This window comes from Sminthopsis crassicaudata, chromosome 6, assembly GCF_048593235.1.
Source record: "Sminthopsis crassicaudata isolate SCR6 chromosome 6, ASM4859323v1, whole genome shotgun sequence".
Lineage (NCBI taxonomy): Eukaryota > Metazoa > Chordata > Mammalia > Dasyuromorphia > Dasyuridae > Sminthopsis > Sminthopsis crassicaudata.
The window spans coordinates 4,440,818-4,463,845 of record NC_133622.1 but is presented as its reverse complement, the minus strand read 5'-3'; the positions used below and the strand labels follow the sequence as shown (position 1 = coordinate 4,463,845).

The following is a 23,028-nucleotide window of genomic DNA, read 5'->3' as shown; positions in this document are numbered from 1 at the left end:
ATATGAGTGCTTATTTTTATTGCTGCCAAGGAATAGGGTCAGAAAAATCTGGTTTCCAGTTCTGCATCATATATGGCCCTAGCGATTAAGTTAATTTTGTAGTGTTCCCTGGCAACTGGCCATTTTTGCAAATTCCAGAATATGCTGATCTTCTTGCACAGGTTGGTAAATAATGTTTCCTTCACAGAATTTTCCTAGACTGAGGAAATCCCCAAAGTTGCACCAAGTCATTCTTTAAGAAAAAGTCATTTAATAAAAATCTAAATTGTGTACTTTAGCAGGGAGAACATCTCACTGAGAATTGCTTACATGGATGAAATCTTATATGTGGACAAAAATAATAAAGAATGAATATGTATTAATTGACAAATTAATGGAATCAAATAATCTTAGATGTAAAAAAAAGAAACTTGTAGGTCATCTCTACCACCCCTCATTTTAAAGATGAGGGCATTTAAATGAGCGGAGATTAGGACTTGCCTATGTCACCCTGTAGTAATCTTCAGAAGATTTCATTTGAACCCAGCATTTGAATCCAGGAAATATTCTTTTTACCTCCCTGTATTTCTGAAGGGCAACTAACCTAATAAAAAGACTGAAAACCAATGCCAAGGAAAAAAACATGTTTTGTTTTCTATTTGATTTTTTTTTAAACAAGTTTTTTTTTAACTTTAAGGGGAACCCCTCACACAAATCTAATAAGTTTCTAAGTACTGTCAAATCTATCTCCTCGACTTCTCCGATCAGTTCTTTTCTCTCCAATATCATGACCACAGTTTGAATATTCTTCTTTCTGCTTCTAATATCTCATTCCTCATACCTTCAACCTCACTGAACTCTCTACACAGCTGAAAAATAATAGCACAGGTCTGACCAGATCTTCCTTCTTTCTCGATCCTAAGATAAAATATAAACTCATCACCTTGAAATTTTAAGCCATTTGAAATCTAGCTACCTTTCTGTGTCATGTCACATCATTGCCCTTTACGCATTCAGTGTTTCAACACAAATTTACCTGTTATTCCCCAGGTTGGCATTCCATCTCCATCGTTCTTGATGCTCAATAAACTTTTGTCATGCTTGGAATGCATTCTCTTCTTACCTCCTTTCCTCTGCAGAAAGTTAAGGGAGACAAAATAATGGACAGAGTGAGATCAATCAAAAAGAGAAATCATGTACATTCATTCCATACCTCTACTTAAGGATTTTAGATGATGTGGCTATTCTCAAAGGAAGTCCATCCCCATCTTTCAGGGCTAGCCAAGGGGAACAAATCGAATCACCACATGGCGTGCTCCTAAGCCACAGATCTCTCACTAGTCAACCAGAGTTCCATAGTTGATGGGCTGGTCTAGTAAATTAGAGATTTTTCTGAATCACCCTAACCATATAAAAATAAAGAAACATATAGATGTCTGTCTCAGACTTAGAGATGTTAATGACGCTTTCCCATAATCCTGTCAGTAAGTATCTCAGCTGGCACTTGAAACCAGTATTGCTGATTCTAAGCAATAGAGACATTCAGAAGAGGAGAAAGTTTTGGGAGAAATAGAAGGAAGTCTGCTTTAGTCATAGTGAGTTTGATATGCTTACAGGATATCCAGTTTGACATGGCTAAATATTAAGGATATTGGATTAAAATGGAGAAGGGAGACTAGGGAAGAATGAAGAGATTTTGGGAGTTTATCAGCATAGAGATGCGAGAGATTCTAATTCGATATTCTAAAACTTGTTGAAACTTACACCCCTATTCAGAATATTATATAATACAAATACATAAAACCCCAGACTACCAGAGAGAAAGTCCCATAAAAAAGAAGGGAAGATACCCACAGATAATAAACATAGCAGAGAGGAAGACCTAGCAAGAGAATGAGAAGGATAAGTCACAGAGAGAAGGAAAAGCAAAAGAGAACAGACTCATGAAAATGGAAGAAAGGGAAAGAATAACCAGGAGAAGGTGGTGACATTTTCAAATGTTGAAAAGTGGACAATAAGGGTGAGAATTAAGAAGAAATCATTAAAATTAGAAATTCAGAAATCACTAGTAACTTTGGAAAAGGCAATTTCAGTGGAATTATCAAATCAGAAACAATATTACAGTGAGTTCTGAAGGGAGTGAAAGGAGTGAAAGTTTAGACTGATTACTATAAAAAGCATGGGATAGTCTTTGTGGGCTTATAAACACTGGACTTAAGAACCAATACATATAGATATACTGGATTTAAAACTGGGAAAACATTTTTACACTCAAAGGTTCTGATAAAGGCCTCATTCCCAAAATATAGAGAAAATTGACTCTAATTTATAAGAAATCAAGCCATTCTCCAATTGATAAATAGTCAAAGGATATGAACAGACAATTCTCAGATAAAGAAATTGAAACAATTTCTAGTCATATGAAAAGATGCTCCCAGTCATTATTAATCAGAGAAATGCAAATTAAGACAACTCTGAGATACCACTACATACCTTCAGATTGGCTAGAATGACCGGGAAAGATGATGTAGAATGTTGGAGGGGATGTGGGAAAATAGGGACACCCATACATTGTTGGTGGAACTGTGAATACATCCAGTCATTCTGGAGAGCAATTTGGAACTATGCTCAAAAAGTTATCCAACTGTGCATACACTTTGACCCAGTAGTGTTATTACTGGGCTTATATCCCAAAGAGATCTTAAAGAAGGGAAAGGGACCTGTATGTGCAAAAATGTTTGTGGCAGCCCTCTTTGTGGTGGCCAGAAACTGGAAACTACGTGGATGTCCACCAATTGGAGATTGGCTGAATAAATTGTGGTATATGAATATTATGGAATATTATTGTTCTGTAAGAAATGACCAGCAGGATGATTTCAGAATGGCCTGGAGAGACTTACAGGAACTGATGCTGAGTGAAATGAGCAGGACCACGACATCGTTGTATACTTCAACAACAATACTATATGATGATCCATTCTGATGGATGTGGCCATTTTCAACAATGAGATGAACCAAATCAGTTCCAACAGAGCAATAAGGAACTGAACCAGCTACACCCAGCAAAAGAACTCTAGGAGATGATTTTGAACCACTAAATAGAATTTCCAGTCCCTCTAATTTTGTCCATTGCATTTGGATTTCCTTCTCAGACTAAATGTACACTATTTCAAAGTCCAATTCTTTTTGTACAGCAAAACAACTGTTTGGTCATGTAGACATATATTGTATTTAATTTATTCTTTAACATATTGAACATGTATTGGTCAACCTACCATCTGGGTGGAGGGAAAGGAGGGGAAAAATTGGAACAAAGGGTTTGGCAATTGTCAATGTTGTAAAATTACCCATGCATATATCTGGTAAATAAAAACCATCAAGAAAATTTAAAAAAAAGATATATTGGATTTAACATATACTTTAACATATTTAACATGTATTGGACTATCTGCCATTTAGGGGAGAAGGTTTTGCAAGGGCCCATGTTGAAAAATTACCCATGCATATGTTTTATAAATAAAAGACTATAATAATATTAATAAAAGAACCAATACATAGAGAAAAATCAGTGACTAGAAAGTGGGGCTGATGGTGGATACATTCTAATAATGAATAAGGAGAAGAAGTCAAATCAAGAATGCATGTAGAGGGGTTGGCTTTGTTAAGTAGAAAAAAAATCTCATCATCAGAAACTGCAATGGAGGAGATAATGGGAAATTAGTAAGGTATACTGTTATATAAAGTAGATACTGGGTATTATCTACAGGAGGGAAATGGAGCTCCTGGTGAATGGTCTCATTATTTTTTTTTAATGAAATGTAAGGGTAGATTCTCCAAAGAAAAGGGGAGATGACATGGCAGTGTTAAGGAGCAAAGAAAGGATTGGGGATATGTACTTTGGTGAGTGTGACAGGGAGTTAATAAGAGAGAAGTAATAGAATTTGTTTTTGTTCTAGTGAAGGTTCAGTTGAAATTAGTTGAGAAAGAACTCTCAGGTGGGAGGAGAGAATAGATTCATGAAAACCTGGAATAGGTAAAGTGTTCAGAAGAAGAAAGTGGAACTATACATTTACACATATCCAGACAAACTTGTTTTCTTATTTGTTTCCACCTCTACTAAGTTACATATGAATAGGAATAAAGGAGGTAGAAATTGGGAGTAATATGTGGTTATGATTGATCAAGACATAATTAGGAGTAGGACAAGAGAATAAGTGTTTCAAGAGTATAGGGGGGATTGAGTTGGATTTTCCCCCCAAAGACTCTAGATTAGTAAAGAAGCTCAACTTAGCCAGAATAGTGGTGATAGCTTGGAATAATTCTAGTTGGTAGAAGTATGGAAAACAAGTTTTTTTTTTTAATTAATCAATAAAAAATCAACTAATAAATATTAAAAACATCTGTTTTATTTGAATTCACTTGTTTATTATAAAGAATGACAGTTTCTTTTCTTTTTCTTATATGGGAATGTTTGATGGGAAAGTAAAAATAGTGACAGTGAGACAGTGAAAAGGAAAAGAAGGAAAATACCATAAATGAAAGATTAAGAAAATACATAGATGAGAACAGAAGGAAGCTCAAGAGACAGGCAACTCAACATTACTGTGTTAAATTTATTATACACTTTAAAAAACTGAACATATTAGACATTCATAATTTCATATACAATCTTTTTTGTTATTTGTTGAAATACTGATGTTTGCTGATTTTTAATTGCACAATAAATAAATGTAATTGAAGAAAGGAAATGACAGAAGTGATTGATATTGGAGAAGCAGAATCAACAGAATGCTGTGATTGACTAGATGTATAGTTCAGGGGAGAAGAGAGAAACAAAGATAACTAAATTTTGGAGCCTAGGTGCCTAGGAGGAAGAATCCACGTATGATGTTCAACTTCCTATTGGGAAATCCCCAAAGAGTGTATGTACATATAGCTGTCTACAGGGGTCACAGTGTTTACTTTCCCCATTACGCAGTCAATGTAATCACTTGATGGTTGGAGCTCTGAGTGGCTTCATAACTCCTTCAAAGGAAAGGCAGATTTAAACTAAATTTCTTAGTTCAAAAGACAGGCAAGGTGATGAGACCGTTTGAAAAGGAGCTGTTGCTTACTGATTAGAAGATGACATACTTCCTTGTGAAGTCTGGGGATAACCATTTACGACATCAGTAAAGCTGGTTCCCTATGAGTGATTCTTCCTTTGTAATTCTTGTTTCTTGTCATTAGAGATTAAATTAATCTCACTCTGCTGAATTATTGATTTAAACTCAAGCAAAAGTTAATAATGTCAACAACAGAAAAATAATGAGCATGAAAAGCCCTGTTTCTTCTGTCTAGTTGTATCATTTGTACATAGGATAATAGATTCAGAACTTAAAGGGACCTTCGAGGCATCAGATCCAACTCACTATTTGCCAGATTGGAAACTGAGGCACAGAGAGGTTTGATGATCTGCCCAGAGTCAAAGAGATAGAAAGCAGGATTTCCAAACAAGCCTTCCTGACCCCATGTCCAGTGTTATCTATTACTTCCCTCTGTTGTTCAACCCCTGACTACCCGACCCACTGGAATCATTACCCATGATCCTCTTTTTCCCCTTCAAAGTAGCAATTTGAATGCATTATATTCATGCATCATATTTAGCTTCCATAAACTCTTCTCTGTTTTTTTTTCTGTCATTGATTTTTTCCAAAGGTCAAGATATAGAAGAATATCTGATCTGTTCAATCCCCTATATCTGTCCCCTTGCATAGGCTGTCATTTTTTTACCTGAAATGTGCTACCTCATTGTCTCTTCTTTGAGAATCTTGAATTTTCCCCAAAGTTAAGCCCAAATTGTTATTTCTTCTTCTTCCTCCAGTTGTTACTGTCTCCATCCAAAATTTTCTTATTTATTTTATTTGTGAGAGGCAGTCCCACAGTGATGGATAGACTACCAGGAAAACATGAGTTCAAATCCATCTCTGATACATGAATGACCATGACGTATCACATAATCTCTCACTGCAGTCTGGACAACTCTCTAGAAAATATTATTTTAGATTAGGAAAAGGATTTTTTGTGTGTTTTTTTCATCTGAGAAAATTCTACATGCTATGTACTTATATATAATACATCACTGAAAGATTCTGTCTGTTCTTTATCCTTCAATTTATTTTATATGGACTTATATGTATACAGTTTCCTACTACAGGGTATAAATTGTTGTATTGCATCAAACATTGAGTGTGGCCCCTACTCACTGTATAATCCTGGACAAGTCATTTGGTTTTTTTCTGGTCCTCAGTTTCCTCATATATCAATTGAAAAAGATGGGTATACTTGCTTTTAAGTTTCCTCCCAGGTCCAAATTTCTGAATCTATGAATATCTAATTCATTTTAGAACCATTTTCAACAAGAGTGTTTTAAAACTAAAGGTTGTTGAATTTAAAAGGCTAACCTACCAGAAATGCAGAACACTTCATTCCCTTTTGATGGCAGACAGATGAGTTATCAGTCGACCTCATGTTCCCATGATGCTTTAAGCTTTTACAAGTGATGTTAAGCTCATCATTGCAATTTCACAAAACTACAGAGCAGGGGATGACATACAGGAATTGCAATTGCCATTCTCATTTCCATCCTTCTTTGGCTAACTCATCCCTTGTTCCTCCTGATCCCCAGTGCTGAATACTGAAAAGAAAAGGAGTCAGAAAAGGGGGGAGAAAAAGGGAGGGATTAAGCATTTATATGGTATCTACTACATGCCAGGCACTGTGCTGAGTTCTTTATAAATATCTCATTTGATTTGAAGACCTCACTTGCACTCTGTATATAAACACTCAAATGCAGCCATTATTAAATGTTAGTGGTTAAAGGGAACTGTCCACAGCTGAAGCTCATTGAAAAGACCAAGGAACAGAAGGATTAATCCTCTACACAAGAACTCCAAAAGAGCACCAGTAGAGATATTACACTGAACAATATAAATGGGAAATGTGCCTCTTTGTAGATGTCTAATCTTATTTGGACACTCCATTTCTTGGGACTCTATAATACTAAACCATTTTCTTGTTATGTATTTTATCTTCCAATACTGCTACTCTGGGAACCCATACTTTCAGGTCGTAGATTTTCCTCTTTAACTTCGGCCCATCAAGAGTAGTTACTTTATATATTCAAATGAACTGAATGCTGCTTCTGACAATCTAGCATATACACATATCTGTCATAATGACCAAAGTAAGATATTCTCCAGACTTAAGCAATAAAAAATTCCAAGTGGCAGTCCTTAAGCAGAAATATCCCAGGACCCATGCAAAATAACAATGGGAAAATTGCTTAACTTCTCTATACTGCAGTAGATAAACTATTATATAAATCATAGAGTTTTATAGAAATGTAAACTGAAGAGATGGAATCACTTGGAGAGATGTGGCCCTATTTGTTCTGTATCAAGAATCTGGTCTATCATTTTGCAATGAAACCTTTTTCACTTTTATATATTTATATCCTGGCCATGGTTTTAATAACACGTAGTGCATTGCCAAAGCTTTGTGATTATAAATATACACATATCCTCTGTGAGAATAGTAAATGCTGCCAAAAGAGTTAAATTTACACATTAATAGAAATAATTGGTGGTTGGATTTTTACTGATTGAGGCAACTTTAGGATATATATATATATATATAATGTTCAAATGAATCTTATTTATCTCATGCATTTTTCTTCAGGGTTTAGGGTACTAGCTTTTTAATATGCTTCTCACTAGGAACCTTAAAATGTCTGGTTATGATGCAATCTGTTTCTTCATTGAAAATCTATTGCTTCCCTTTTAATCTCTTAGTTAATTTTAGTATCTTAAAATAGTTAGAATTGAGCATATATTTCCCTTCTTGTGTGTAACATTCCCCTGGACAGATCATAATAGTAATCATGTGCCCATTAATTGAAGGATGGCTAAACAAGTCATGGTCAATGAAAGAAATGAAATATGACTATACTATAAAAAATAATGAACAAGTTGATTTTAGAAAGACCTTGAAAGATTTACATAAACTGAGGTTGAGAGCAACAAGCAAAACCAGGAATACATTGTACACAATAACAGCAAAAATGCTTGATGATCAACTATGAAAGATGTGGGTCTTCTCAGTGGTTCAGTGATCCAAGGCAATCCCAATAGACCGTATAGAAAATGTCATCTGCATTCAGAAAAAAGTCTATGGAGACTGAATGAAAATGAACACATGCTGCTCACTTCTTTTGTCTTTTTTTTTTTTATCTCCCATGGTTTTTCCCTTTTGTCCTATTTTCCAACATGATTATATTAAATATATATAATATATCATAATATATTATATATGTTATAATATATACATATTATAACATATATTATATTAAAAATATATTAAAAATAAATACATTATAAAGGAAAAAAATTAGTCATCATAGGGCCTGGCTCCTAAACAGAAAGGAATCTCTCAAGTGATGGTAGATTCCATCTCTGAAATACTTTAATGTTTTCTACATTGTGTGGTTAATAGGAACATTTTACCTCCATTTTTAGGAAATTTAGATATACTTACTACACAGAGAAGTAAAGTGAAATTTGCTTGAAGGTCATCCAATAGTGTCATAATTGGATCTTGAATCCAGAAGTTCTGATTTTTAGTCTGGCATTTTTGTTTGTCCTTTCCCACCACCATTGCAACACTCTGCAATCAAAAATTCTTTACTTAGTAAGTCTATCCTAAGACATGGATATTCATTCAAAATTTAGACATTGGGTCTTGCAGCAAATGTGATGATTCCCACCATCTTAATCATCAATAATAATAAAAATAATTGTGAAATGATCTGTACTATCATTTCAGCTTTGCTTGAAATTTAGTCATAAGAACTAATGTAGGAACCATGAAGGTACCAGAAGTGTGCAGAGTCAAAAAAAAAAAAAAAAAAAGCCTCAGAAATGTCCTTGACCTTAGAGGGAATAATGTTTTTTTGTTTGTTTGTTTGTTTGTTTGTTTGTTTGTTTGTTTTTTCCTGTTCTCTGAGCTGTTCAAGAATAAATAGCAATGATGGAGTAAGGAGGGGTGTTATGGAATCATAGAAAACACTGGATTTTAAATTAGAAGACCTGGGTTCAAATTCTGGCTATCACTTATTTCTTATCTCTAAGCTTTGATTTCCTCATATCAAAAAAAAATCATTTAACAAGGATTTAATGTTTCTTAGGTCATGAACACTGTACTATATAATGTGTGTGTATATATATGTATATATATGTATATATGTATATATATTTTTTTCCAAGTAAAAATTCTGTGCTACCTAAGCTTACAGTCTTGCCAAAGGAACCACATGTATTTAAAAATCTTAAAAATGGATACAAGGTGATTTGGGTGGGAAATGATGAGCAGCTAAGGGGGATTAGAAACAGAACAAAAAGGAAAACACCTCTTGGAGAGGAAGTACTTAAGTTTAACAGTGAAGCAAATTAGGGATTCTGACACATGAGGTGTTAAAGAAATGGATTTGAAGACTGAGGTTCAAAATCACAAAGATGGGAAATAGAATATCATGTGTGGGGAACAGTAAGAAGAATTTTGCTTGACTGTGGTGTGCATGGAAGGGACTAAGGAGCAGATGATCTTTAAGGTTCCCTTCACTTTTATGTTGCTTTTTTAAAAAAATGCCTTAGACTTTGTAGTCAGGGTCTTGGAAGGATTATGATGTTTATTGTTTAAATGTACTAATTGCCCTAATTAAGCACTCTGCACTGCTCTCCATAGAGATTGCTCCAACCAAGTCCAGTAGAGCATGTAGATATTTTTTAATCATGACAGCGAATGTCTAAGTACATCCTGGCTTCAACAAAAAATGAACCATCTGAAATACAAAAGCCATTCTTCCCTTCCTTTCTGTTCCCCAACCCTCCAGAAAATGAATACGTTATGGAGAGACCCAATTTGTTTCTAAGCATCATAAGTGTAAAGACTGGAATTGTTTACAAGATGTTAGAAAGATTGTTTTCTTTTTTTTTCTTTTTTCTTTTTCTTTTTTTTTCTTTCTTTCTTTCTTTTTTTCTTTCTTTCTTTCTTTCTTTCCTTCTTTTTTTTTTGTTTGTTTGCAGATAGGTGAACACCTGTTCTCCTTGAAGAGAGCCTTGGAATCTTCCATGTTTCTGCCTCCCATGTTGTCCTGTGTTGTTTTTGAAATTAAACTTTGTGTATTCAGACCAGCAAGGAAGTCAAGAATTGCATTTGAGCCCTCTACAGGGAACAGCCTCTAGAAGCACATCCCTCAGATGTTACCTGGCTGAGAAGGTTCTCATTGAGGGTAGGAGAGAGGAATTCTTGCCACATGTTTCTAATTTTGATGATCTCACAGATCACATGTCCACATTATATGCATACAAAATATGCTTGTGTCTAGTTACATGTGTTGATAAAATAAGTGATTGATAAACAGACATAAATTGTGTGTTGTATATTTGAAAGAGACCAGGATTACAGCCCAATAAATGTCAGAAGGAGGATTTGAATCTAGGTCATCCTGGTTCCAAGAATGGTTCTTTGCTGTTTGATGCCGCCCAGAGTTCTATGGTGGATAGAAAGATGGCCTCTGAGCCAATTACTGCCTCTTACAGATACTGAGGGTGTGTATATATGTGTGTGAATGTATATGCATGTATAACCTTATCTCTGTGTGTATACATATGTGTATACATGCATGTGTGCACATATAATCTTGCATGTGTAGATACATATTTACATGTGTGTACATATTCTTGTCTACATGTATTGACATATGTCTGCGCGTGTATACATAACCTTGATTGTGTACATATACATACACCTACATACACACAAATATACACATCATCCATACACATATACACCTACATGTTGATGCACATTTGTACATGTACACACATATAAAAATACACATACACACATGAATGATTTTTCCTAGATTGCCGAGTTACTGCTTTAAGTTTCTTCCAAGTCTGAAGCTCTATTGCAGTCACACACACACATGAGGATATTATGATTAATATTAGCTTTTATTTGGTGGTAAGCTCTTTGGGGACAAGGACTGTCTTTTGCCTTTTTTCAATTAATGCCTGCACCAGGATTTCTCTCAGTACCCAGCAAATCCATTGTTTGGTTTCCTCATCTAGCTACAGTGTAGCAAACTGAGGCAAACAAAGCTACTAAGTATCTGAGGCTGGAATTGAACCAAGGGCTTCCTGACTTCCACTGTGTCATCTAGTTGCCCTAAAAGATGTGCTTAAGTACTTCATAAAAACTAATTGACTGAATGATGGAGCTTGGGGGTAGAGACCCTTTCTTGTAATAAATATTATCTCTGCTACCTTACTGCTTGGACTCAACAATTGCTTAACAAATGTTGGTTGTGTTTTGCTGCTTTAGATCATTGTGTAATTTCAATACTCATTGCTTTTCCCCAACTATGAAAATAGATACTATGTACAAAATGACTTTGAAATGTTAGAGGATGATTCAAATCTACCAAAATGTTACATATTTTAATTTTCTTTTGATATTTTCTTCAACTTTGAAATAGTTTTTTGGAACTATGGGATCAAATGGGAAAGCATAATACTAAGAAGTCCAATGCAGTCAGCCTCTTTGGTGGGTTTAATTACACTAAGACATCAGCCAGAGAAACATGGGTAAGGTATTTTATCTCTCTCAGATTAATTGAGGAAACCGGTCCTGTGAGGGAATCTTAGCTACATCATTTAGATCTCCATTGGCTCATGGGAGAAAGAAGAGTTAGAAAAATATAAAGAAGGTAATAAGATGGATCACTAGCAACGATAGGAAAAATTGACATTGCCAAGATGCTTTGTGCCAAACATGAAGAGAATTTTTTGCAGATACTGTAAGGGCTTTAACAATCAACAAATCCCAAATCAGGATGTTTCTGACATAGACAACAGAAAAAGGAATGCTAAGCTCAAGGGGGGAGGAGTTCATTAATAATTTTCAGCAAATGATATGAAATTCTTTATTCCTCTTGGGGAATTACAAGATTTCAGTGTTGGAAAGGACTTAAAGCTGCAATCTAGACCAATGCTTGCCTGAAAAGAAATGTTTTTAACATACATTTGATCAGGAGGAAGCCAGACTTTGCTTATTGATTCTGGCCACTTTTGGACAGATCCACCTCAGAAGATTTTTTTTTTCCTTCTAACAATTTAATTTTGTCTCTTTTCCAACATTCACTCATTTCCCTTTTATTCTGAGTCCTTAATGACCAAAGCAAAGAGCTCTTCTCCATGACTGCCTTTAAGAGTACTTGATACCAGTGATCATTTCCTCCCTCTCAGTGACTCAGACTTTCCATATTATTTCAGCTAAAACCTTCTATATGCATTATTTTTTTTCATTTATATAAGGCTTCTTAACCTCTCTGTGTCTTTCTGTGTGTGTGTGTGTGTGTGTGTGTGTGTGTGTGTGTGTGTGTGTGCATGCATGTGTCTCTGTGTGTCCCTTCTTAGGAAAAATTGTGGAAATATAGAACAGTATTGCAAAGGCAAATAATTAGATTATTGAAATATTCTTCTTTTTCTTCTTTTTTCTTCTCCTTGTTCTTCTTTCATCTTCTTCCTTCCTCTTCCTCTTCTTTCTTCCTTCTCTTCCTCTTCTCCTCTATTTCTTCCCATACTTTTTTCTGATCATAGCACTGGTCCTATGTTGTAGTTATATTTGCTGTTATTCAATTGCTTATTTATTCCATATCAATGGTCTAAATGTCAAGTTTTCTTTTTAGCTTCTGACTTTCTCATCTTGTAGTGTTAGCTAACCTAATTATTTCAGGATTACCTGAAAATTCAATAAGCATATGGTCTGTCTTTTTTTTCTCCAAATTATTGACAAAATATCAAATAGCATAACATCCAGTAGAGATCCCTGTAACATTCCACTGGAGACCTGTTTCCAAGTTTGTATGGAACCATATATAATAACTCATTTTTAAATTATATTTACAAAACAAACATAAAAAACCCATAAATGTATCACTCTTTCTTGATAAAGAACTTACTTTCTCTCTATTTTAAACATTTCTTCATCAATTTTACCTTTTTAAATATTTCTTTTCTTTAATAGTTTAGATAGCAACTCTTCATAATGAGTTCTTATACCCTCCCAGCCCCAAATACAGTCTTGACTATAGTAGGTACTTAATAAAAACTTGTTAAAGTGACTTGCTTGACCATTACTATTTCAAATTCATAAGAACAGTATAAATTTGAACATGAGCAATTTCTTCAGAGTTTATGATTTTGAGTGTGTGGGGAAAGTGAAAGGAGATAAAGTATAATTTCACTCTCTTTGAAATCTTAAAGTAATAGCTAGCCAAATGCATGTAACCATCTCTAAGTAATGTTATGGTTGTAATGAGATAGAAAGAAAATGGAGTTGTTAGAAGATCGAGATTCCACTAGCTACTTCTTATATGATTTTTGAATAAGTTAATGCCCCTAAGTAAGCCTTGATTTCCTCATAGATAAAAGTGAGTGGCTAGACTCTAATCTCTAAGGGTAATTTTAGTGTTAACATTTTATGATCACAATGAATTCCATTTAAATTACTTCATTTCTAGGCATTTGTTAAATGCTGTTTTTTTTAAAGCTAGAAATAATGTTGCCAAACTGGGTTTCTTCATTATGCTTGCAACTTTCATATAAAAAAAGACAAAAGAAACATAAAATTGAAGGGTGTGCCAAACATGTACATGAGGTTTTAATTAACCATTGATTCAAACAGTGGTGTTTTAGGTAGGATTAATCTCAGATGCTCAGCTGGGAAAATTCGTATCAAAATAACTTTGTTTAAATGCCACCTTTCTAGAAGAAATTCAGGGCACATCACTTTACAGAGAGAAATAACAAGCAAATGCAGTCATAGAAAGGATGGCCTGAAAGTTGTAATTAATTAAATATCTGATATATGAAACTTGTGTCAGGAGAAGGTCCAAGATGAAAGGCAGATTATGTTTTATGTTTGCTTTTAGAAGAAGAAAGTTACCTCAGCATGAGAATATCAGACATAGAAAGGTCCAATAGACACTTACATTTTTCATGGCAGCAAATGAAAATAATGAATGAATGGTGGAATAATCTGGAGGACACTGAGTTGGAACAATTCTGAGAAGTCTGAGAATACTTATATGAACTGATGCAGAAATGAATGGAGCAGAACCATGGAAAATATAAACAATAAGCACAAAAAATATGAACAAGAACAATAATGACAATGAATGCCAAAATTTTGGCCAAGAGAAACTTTGAAAAAATGATGGATGTGAATTACTTTTTATATTCCTGGATACTATCTATGGAATGATTAATTTTACTGACCTGCTTGTTGCACTTATATTCTCATTCTCTCTCTGTCTTGCTCTCTCATATGTCTGTGGATATGTGTATGTTTGTATATATACTATGTATATACATACGCATATAGAAAGACATTGATTAACTACTATTTTAGTGGTTGTGCTCATTTATTTCTACTCTCACTGTTTCAGCACAAAGCTTGCCATATATTAAGTGATTAGTAAATACTTGTTGTTTTTCATTGCTAATTGCCTCAAATTCTGAAACATTTCAGCGCTTTTCAATAAGGTTCATAATAATTCATAAAGATTATCCTAACTAATCATAGAGAGAGAAAAAAGCACTGGATGAAAAATGACTATTGCCTATGCAAAGTTAGGCAGTTGGATAGACAGCTTGTATATTACATGCACACATGTAGTGTGTTTGCATGTGTGTCCATGTGAACATAGATTTCTATGCATACATATGTGTATGAATATTATATATATTTTTTCATTTACAAAATAAGGGGATCAAACTAAATGAACCTCAAGTCAAGCTAATCCCAGCCTTCAGTCTGTCCTATTGTAGGCCTTGTGAGATGGACATTCTCATTTTATGGACTAAGTCACTGAATCTGAGAAAAGTGAAATCACCTTTCTATGTCATAAGGCTATTGATTAGTTGACACCTTGAGAACAGTTCCATATAAGATGAGAAAGAACTGGGCAGCAGGTGCTGGATGATAAGCCATAGCAGTTGCATTACAAACATTAGTATAATGGCTCATTTGCATGCCCTGTCTTGGGCTCAGCATAAAATAAGGCTAAGGCATTCATTCTAATTGACTTCTGCAAAAAGTTTTCAAAACTAAACTACTAAGGGGTAGTTCAAACGTATTCTTTGCCATTCAAAAGCACCTGTTAAAATGTTGCTTGGTTTTCTTTATAATTATCAACAGATTTAGAAACAGAGTTTCAGTGGAAATATTAATGATCATAAAACCAAGCTTTCAACCACACACACACACACACATTCAATACATACATGACTATATGTGTATCTGTACACAGGCATGGATTGTGTTTGTGTGTATGTCCATATATGTGCATATATTCAAAGAATTAAAGATTCTTACCTCAGGCCACACAACTGTAGCATTTGTGGTGGAACCAAAAATCAAAACTGGTTCATCTGCTTCTTGGGCCACCTGCTCCTTCTGACTGGTTTTGGAAGTGATTTTCAACTTCCACAAAAAAAAAAAAAAAATCCTGGATTTGTGATTCCGCTCCAAGTATGTCTTACCAGTGTCTGGGAAGCCACAACTGATATATAGAGTGTAATTGCCATCATTGGACTGGGGTTAGACAGATTTGACAAAGGCGCACATAATTAGTCTTTTTGCAAAATACGTTTGCATACTCTCCTTTGGAAGAATACTTCCCTCTCTTCTTTGTCATAATTATCAGCAGAAGATCTTCTGAAAAACAAAGAAATGAAGAAACTTTAGGTTTAGAATGACAAAACCTGCCCTTTTTGGGTTTATTTATTTGTTTTTTTGACAATGGCATAATTGGGATGTATGGGAAATGGCATGAGATGGTCAACCTGAAAATGTTCTGAAACTTTGCTCGAGTTATTCCCCGTCACTACTTCCTTCCTTTGTTGCTGTTGTTTGTTTTATTTGTTTCTGTTGTTTTTTTTTTTTTTGTTTTACTTACTAATTTCTCACCCCTCCTTTAAACATGATTTCAAATACCTTTAGTAAATCTTCCATAGCCCTTCCAATTTGGTATTAACCTTGTTAATTACACCATATAGAGCCCTTTGGTCTGTGATCTTTAAAGTAAATTATCATAAAATATTGTACATTATATTTATCTGAATATGTATTGATCTGCTATTACATTGGAAATTCAATAAGAGCAAAGGCTATATCTTATCAGAATTTTGTAACTATGTTTAGCAAAGGGTCTTATTCATTAGGAATTTCTGTGGCAGGAATAAATAATCTTATATCATTTTTGTCAATAATAGGTATCTATTCTTTAAACTACCCTAGACTAATAAGGTGAAATGTGTGTGTGGTAAGGGATTGGGGAGGAACTTATTAATGATAAGGCGTGGGGGGAAACTATGCAATAGTTGAAAGTAGTATTAGATTGGTAATTAAAAATGCCTTGAGATAAAACACTTTGGAAACCAGATCTTAATTATTTTTTCTCCAGAACTACATGGATCATTATTGATAATTTCATCATTTCTCTATCATTGACAAAGAATATGAGAAGGGAAATTTTTGATAGGGATTAGGGTGATTGCTTGATATCTCTTTTGTATGATCTATTGCTTCAATCTTCTGAAGAATCTTTTCTCATATATTTAAAAATCAGAAATTTGTTTTCTAACTCTCTTATGTAATAAATAGTGATGGTCAAAATCAGTGACTATATTTTTATGCATTTCTCTTTTTCCCTTAAATTAATATTTTATTTGATTCAGTTGAGTTGGATATAATGAGGATGCTTTTGTCTTTTTCTTGTTAAACTTATGACTTTTGTTTTAACTATTGATGGCCTGATTGTATACAGATAGCTCATCTAAAATTTTTTATTAATAAACAATCATTCCCTTAATTTTAAGATACAGATTCATTTTTAATAATGTCTGGTGAAGAGGGGAAGAGGGATTTTCTATATGGTGACATTCTCCAGATGTTCTTAATTCTGGATAATACTATCTTGGTAGAACTCTTCTTATCTAGTAACATTTACTCTACCAGCCAAGCGATGTCACTTATCCAGTCAACAAATGATCATTACATGCTTTAAGCATTAAACATTAAGTGAAACAAATATTCATCATGAATCAAGTACAGTGAAAAAAACCCAGAATAACAATGATAGGGAAAAACAAAGACCCCCATCTTAAAGAAGTCATATTCTAAGTAAAGAGAATAATATAAATGACTATGTAAATGAGAAGACATATAAACTGTTAATGGAAGATCATCTTAAAGTGAAGGCCTATTACAGAAGGTAGGATCTGACTGTGTCAAAGAAGGTCATGGAATGATGGAGACAGGGGTGATGAGGGAGATCATTATAGGTGTGGGTGACAGAAAGGAATAAGGCATAAATTTTAGTGATGGAGTTTCTTTTCTGAGAACAGCATTACAGCCGGCAAAACTGGATTGACAAGTATGAGGAAGCACATTAAATAAAACAAGATTGGAAATGTGGGAAGGAACCAGGATGTAAAGGGCTGAAAATGTCAAATATAACATTTATATTTTATGCTGCTCATCTGAATCTAAGGGGAGTTATTGGAGCTTATTATATAAGAATGGAAATGACATGGTACAGACCTCCATTTGAGGAAAATCCCTTTGGCATTTGAGTGGGAGGATCCAGGAGGAGACACTTGAAGGCAGGGAGACTAAGCAGAAGGCTACTTTAATAGTCCAGGCATGAGGTATTGAGGGTGCACACCATGGTGATAGGTGAGTGAGAAAATACAATGCACATAAACACACATGTATGTAGGCACACACACAGAGATTAGAAGGTAAGTATGATTATTGAAAAGTTTCTATGTTTATATTTTATAGCTATGATTATTGTTTGCTATTACATTTATGATAGGACTCCAACTTGGAGTCACTTAGAATAAATGATTCTACTGGAATATAGACAAAAGAGTCCATTTGTACTTTTCCACTGCTCACTCAGTGTCATATGGAGAAGTCTTGCACCTTTTTGATTGGATGAACTCCTGAATTGCTACAAGGGCCTTGAGTCATGCCCCTTCTTTTGCTTTTAAAGTTTGACCCTTCCACCTCCTTACCTGAGCTTCACACAAGTGTGATATTAATAAGGGACCTCAAGAACTTTGTTAGCACATCTGGGTCTGGTTAGGAACACCTCCTCCTGTCTTTGACTACTCAATCAAGTCCATTTTAGAAGGAAATAATCTTGTTACTTGGACCCCAACTTTAAGTATTTTTCTTCACCAAATAATCTCCCTCCCCCTCAGGTTGGAATAAGTCTCTTTTATATGCAGACAAGACTATCGGTTTATATGAACACAGGGTGTACATGCTATCCTAATTTCTTTCTTTTTTTTTTCCCCCCCTGAGGCTGAGGTTAAGTGACTTGCCCAGGGTCACACAGCTAGGAAGTGTTACGTGTCTGAGATCAGATTTGAACTCCAGTCCTCCTGAATTCAAGGCTGGTGCTCTATCCACTGTGCCACCTAGCTGCCCCCCATACTATCATGATTAATAACATACACATTAATTTGAAAATATTACTGAATTATAGTATAATAGAGAAATGGGAAAAGAACTAAAATATCTGCATTCAAATTCCACTTCAGAAACTTGCTAGCATTGTACTTGCTAGCAGTACAACATTGAATGGGTACTAAATCTTTCTCAGCCTCAGTTTCCACTTCTATAAAATGGGAATAATTGTAACACCCATTTCATTGAGGATCAAGTGAGATGAAATATGCACTGTTTGATGAGTCTTAAAGGATTATATTAATAATCATTTCATTCTTATTTTATTGAATGCATTATTATTAGTGATTATTAGTAATTACAAACTATTATCAAAAGGGAGTCCATGGATTTTCTTTACTTTTAAAAGTTGTCTTCATGCTCAAAAATGATAAACTGAATGAACTCTGACCCCATTCCTGCCCAATCTTAGGATCTCAGGTGAACACAAATTCGAAGTCAGCAAGTCAGCAGCTTAGTTTGAGATGCTGATTTTATTTTGCTTGCTTGTCATTCAGTGAGAATTTTAAATTTGACATAAGTCATCAGAATGGATGAATTCCTGTAGAACTCCTCCCCATCAATCTTTGAGAAGAAATCCCTAGAGCAGCTGGACCAGCATCGAGGCAGGTATGGGAAACTTGGACTAATCCATGCTCAACACTTTCATTGAAATGAAGAAACATTTTCAGCCCCTGACTGATAAATTCCAACAACATGCTTTATCTTGAAAAAGAGACATTTTTGTTAGAGTTTTTGGATTGCTTTCTGGCAGATGGTGCAGTCACACAAAATAGGATGGGGGATTTCAAACTCTGTTCATTTGATTGATTGGAGAGGAGTCTCCCTCTACCAGCTAGCTCTTTTTTTTTTTTTTCTTTTTTCTTTTTTTTTTTTTTTAAGCACAAGGCAAATATTTAGCCTAGAATTTTAGCCAAAACACAGAGGAGTTTCAAATGAGATTTCATACAAAGCTGCTTTTGAGGTATGTTGTTGCAAAGAGAGAGTGTTGTGAAGGTAATTAGAACAAATTTAAACAGAGGAAAGAGCGCACAAGAGAATACTGAGTAGAAGCTGGCTTCAATAGAGGCTCTTTGAAAGGGTGTCATGTAACGAATGCACACGGTGAGCACAAATGTGAAATGACAGCATTTGGATGAAACTGCCAGTCTCGATTGCATTTTCTTGTGGAGACGCCAATAATGGCCATGGGAAAGTCTTCAACTAGACTCTTTTGCAGCTACTGGACAAGGTTTCATTTTGTTATGTGTGTCTATCCTGAATGAATCTGATTTAATTAGGAAATGGACAAGATCTGAAATTGTCTGTGTCAGGTTTTTGTTTTTATATTTTTGGTTAGGGCAGGGAATTGATAGCCATGAACCAAGTGTGGATGAACTGTTAACAATAGAACCTTCAATAAATTCCTTAAAACAAATCCTTTTGCAGAATTAGATTTTCCCAGCAAGTATGCTGGGGAGGTTCTAATCATCAAGCTCTGGCAGGATGTAGACCATCATTTCTTTTCCATTTTATTTTTTGAATAAACATTAATAATGTAAAAAAAAACTTTACAATGACAATTCATTATTATGTTTTAGAATGCTAGAATATTCAACTTTAGATTGGAAAAGATTTAAGTGGTCGTCTTTTAAAAACCCTCATTTGAAGCATGAATATTCTAATATCCCTAAACAAGTGGCCATTCAGACTTCTTAAAAACCCTCATTGATAGTCTCACTAATCATCCATAAAACCCTTATACTGTGTTGTATCCTATATCCAATGTTGGGCTTCTATAATTGAGGCAAGAAAGACAAGTTCAATTATTCTTCTACTTGACAGCACTTCAAATATTTGAATTTTGATTTTTTGGAAATGATTGGTTTTATGTGCTCCCCTAAATCTTACTTTCTGCAGACTAATCACCTAGGGTTTTTTTTTTCAAGTTTTTTTTTTAACATGAATTTTACTTTCTGCTAATATTCTATCATAGTTTTTGTGAAATTATAGCTCATTAGATGAGGAAGAGACAAAAACATTTTTCAAGTTCTGACTTCTTATTTTATAGAAAATAAAACTGATATACTTAGCAAGGAGTTTATTTTTCTTATCTCTCATCTATTCTAATATAAAGAATGATAAATTTGGAGCGATTCCAATTCTAATTCTTCTACTTGCATACTATTGGATCTTGAACAAATCATTGAAAGTCACAGAACTTTCATTTTCCCACAGATTAAAAAAAAGGGACAGTATGACCTTTGAACTTTTTTCCAAAATTAATTTTATATCCTATGACTCAGATTCAGATTTTCTGATTCCAGCTGCAGCACTTTGTCCAGTATATTAATGTTTCTCTATAACTTTTTGCTAAGTTTGTTCCTTTAAGAATTGTGTTCCATTAGGGTCCTTTCCCTTTCTTCTCTTGAAGAATTACTTTATGTTGCATCTGATTTTTAATGGATTAGCTCACTCCATAACTTCAACATCTTCCTAGGCCCTACAACCTCCTTTAAAAGCCTGAGTCCCCGGCTTCCTTGAGCTCCCTGTATATGTAACACAGGCAGCTGAAGAGGTCATTTCTCATGTCTTATCAAAATTGATGAAGTGCTAATTCTGCATCTGCCACACTGAGAAAGTCTGAAAAAATGGGTTTCCTCCACTTATCAACACTTAAGAATAGACATTTAACAACCTGGCTGTTTACAGAGATTTAATCAGCACAATCAATGAAGCACTAAAAACTCAAATGAATGGAAGAGGATTTTTCAAAAATTTCTTTCTGTATGCCTTATTCTAAAAGAAAATCACTGAACACCTGAATGAAACAGTGATTTTTTTTTTTGGCAAAGTTGGGATAGAGGAGATTTATCACCTTAAATCCTAAATTCATTGCCATATAACTTATTAATGCTTTGAATATTGTCACCCTTTCTCTTCCATATCCCATCTGGTATATTTCACTTCTCTTTATATATTTATCTGTCAATTTAATTCTCTTTTTGTTTTTTCCTAGGTGGTTCATTCAGATACGTACAAGTCCTTGGACTCCAGGGCTCAGATTGAAAAACACATGCATTTTTAATTTCTCTTGAAATTGGTTATATAAGATAGACACTATTAGAATAAATAGAAGAAAATTGAAAGGGAATTCCAAAAGTGGTTCCCACATAAAAGAAAATTCAAGATGTAGAAAAAAATATAATGTTCCACATAGTGAAAATACTAATCAATGCTTGATACCCATTGAAAAGTAGTTCTGAGAAAAGTGAAAATATTAACAAATCAATGGTACCTATTGAAAAGTAGTTCTCAGAAAGTTGGGTGGTTAAGGTGGAATAATGGGGGATTCACAAGTTAAGTAACAGGAGATATTGTTAATTTTTAGGCAAGGGATTGATAAAATCAAGGCAATTTTAAAAGATTATTTGGCCAGCAATATGCAAAATCAATTAAGTAGGGAGAAAAAAAGCAAAGAAACTAAATAGGAATACTGCAGGCAGCCAGAAAGAAACAATTCAAATATCGAAGAATCACAATCAAAATTGTCTAAGACCCAGCAGTTTCCACATTAAATTTGAGAGCCTGGAATATGATATTCCAGAAGGCAAAGAAATTTGGACTATAGACAAGAATCAATCACTCAGAAAAACTAAGCATTATCTTTCAGGATAAAAATGGACATTCAATGAAATAGGGGATTTTCAATCATTTCTGAGGGAAAAGACCAAAGCTGAACAGAAAATTTGATCTTCAAATACAAGACTCAAGAGAAGCATAAAAAGATAAGCAGAAGGAAAAAAATAAGGTAAAATATTTATATTCCTATATAGGAAGAAGATATATGTAACTCTTGATACTATATTTTTCTCAGGGAAGTTCAAAGGGGGCATAACTAGAGCAGGGGTTCTTAAACTACGGCCCATGAGCCAGATGTGGCCTGCTGAGGATGTTTATGCAGCCCGCCAGGTTATGGCAAATGGGCTGAGGGATAGAGACAGAGTGTGAGGTTTTGTTTTTACTTTAGTCTGGCGCTCCAACAGTCTGAGGGACAGTGAACTGGCCCCCTATTTAGAAAGTTTGAGGACCACTGACCTAGAGGGTATAGTCATAAGTTTACTTTAATGTGATGACTTAAAGAAATAAGGTATGGAAAGATGATTATACTGGGAGATGAGGGAAAAGAAGGTAAAATGGGGTAATTTACATCACATAAAGAGGCAAAAGAGACCTATTATAGTTGAGAGAAAGAAGGGAGAGGAATGATCATTGTTTGAACTGTAATCTCATCTGATTTAAATCATATAGGGAATAATATACATATTTAATTTGATATAAAAATTTGTCTCAACCTATAGGATAATAGATGAGGAAAGGGGAAAGTGGGAGGCTAATAGAAGGGACAGCAGAAGAAAAAGGGGA

General features: G+C 34.4%; 1 long non-coding RNA gene across 1 annotated transcript in view; it reads right to left on the bottom strand.

Annotated features, from left to right (window-relative positions):
• Positions 1–23,028, bottom strand: part of LOC141547117 (uncharacterized) — a 151,345-nt gene that overhangs the window by 17,591 nt on the left and 110,726 nt on the right. The window contains exons 2-5 of the long non-coding RNA XR_012483516.1: positions 15,460–15,801; positions 8,554–8,682; positions 6,427–6,655; positions 1,016–1,112 (exon numbers count right to left, since the gene is read on the bottom strand). This is a non-coding gene — a long non-coding RNA (uncharacterized LOC141547117). The remainder of the gene's footprint in view (positions 1–1,015; positions 1,113–6,426; positions 6,656–8,553; positions 8,683–15,459; positions 15,802–23,028) is intronic.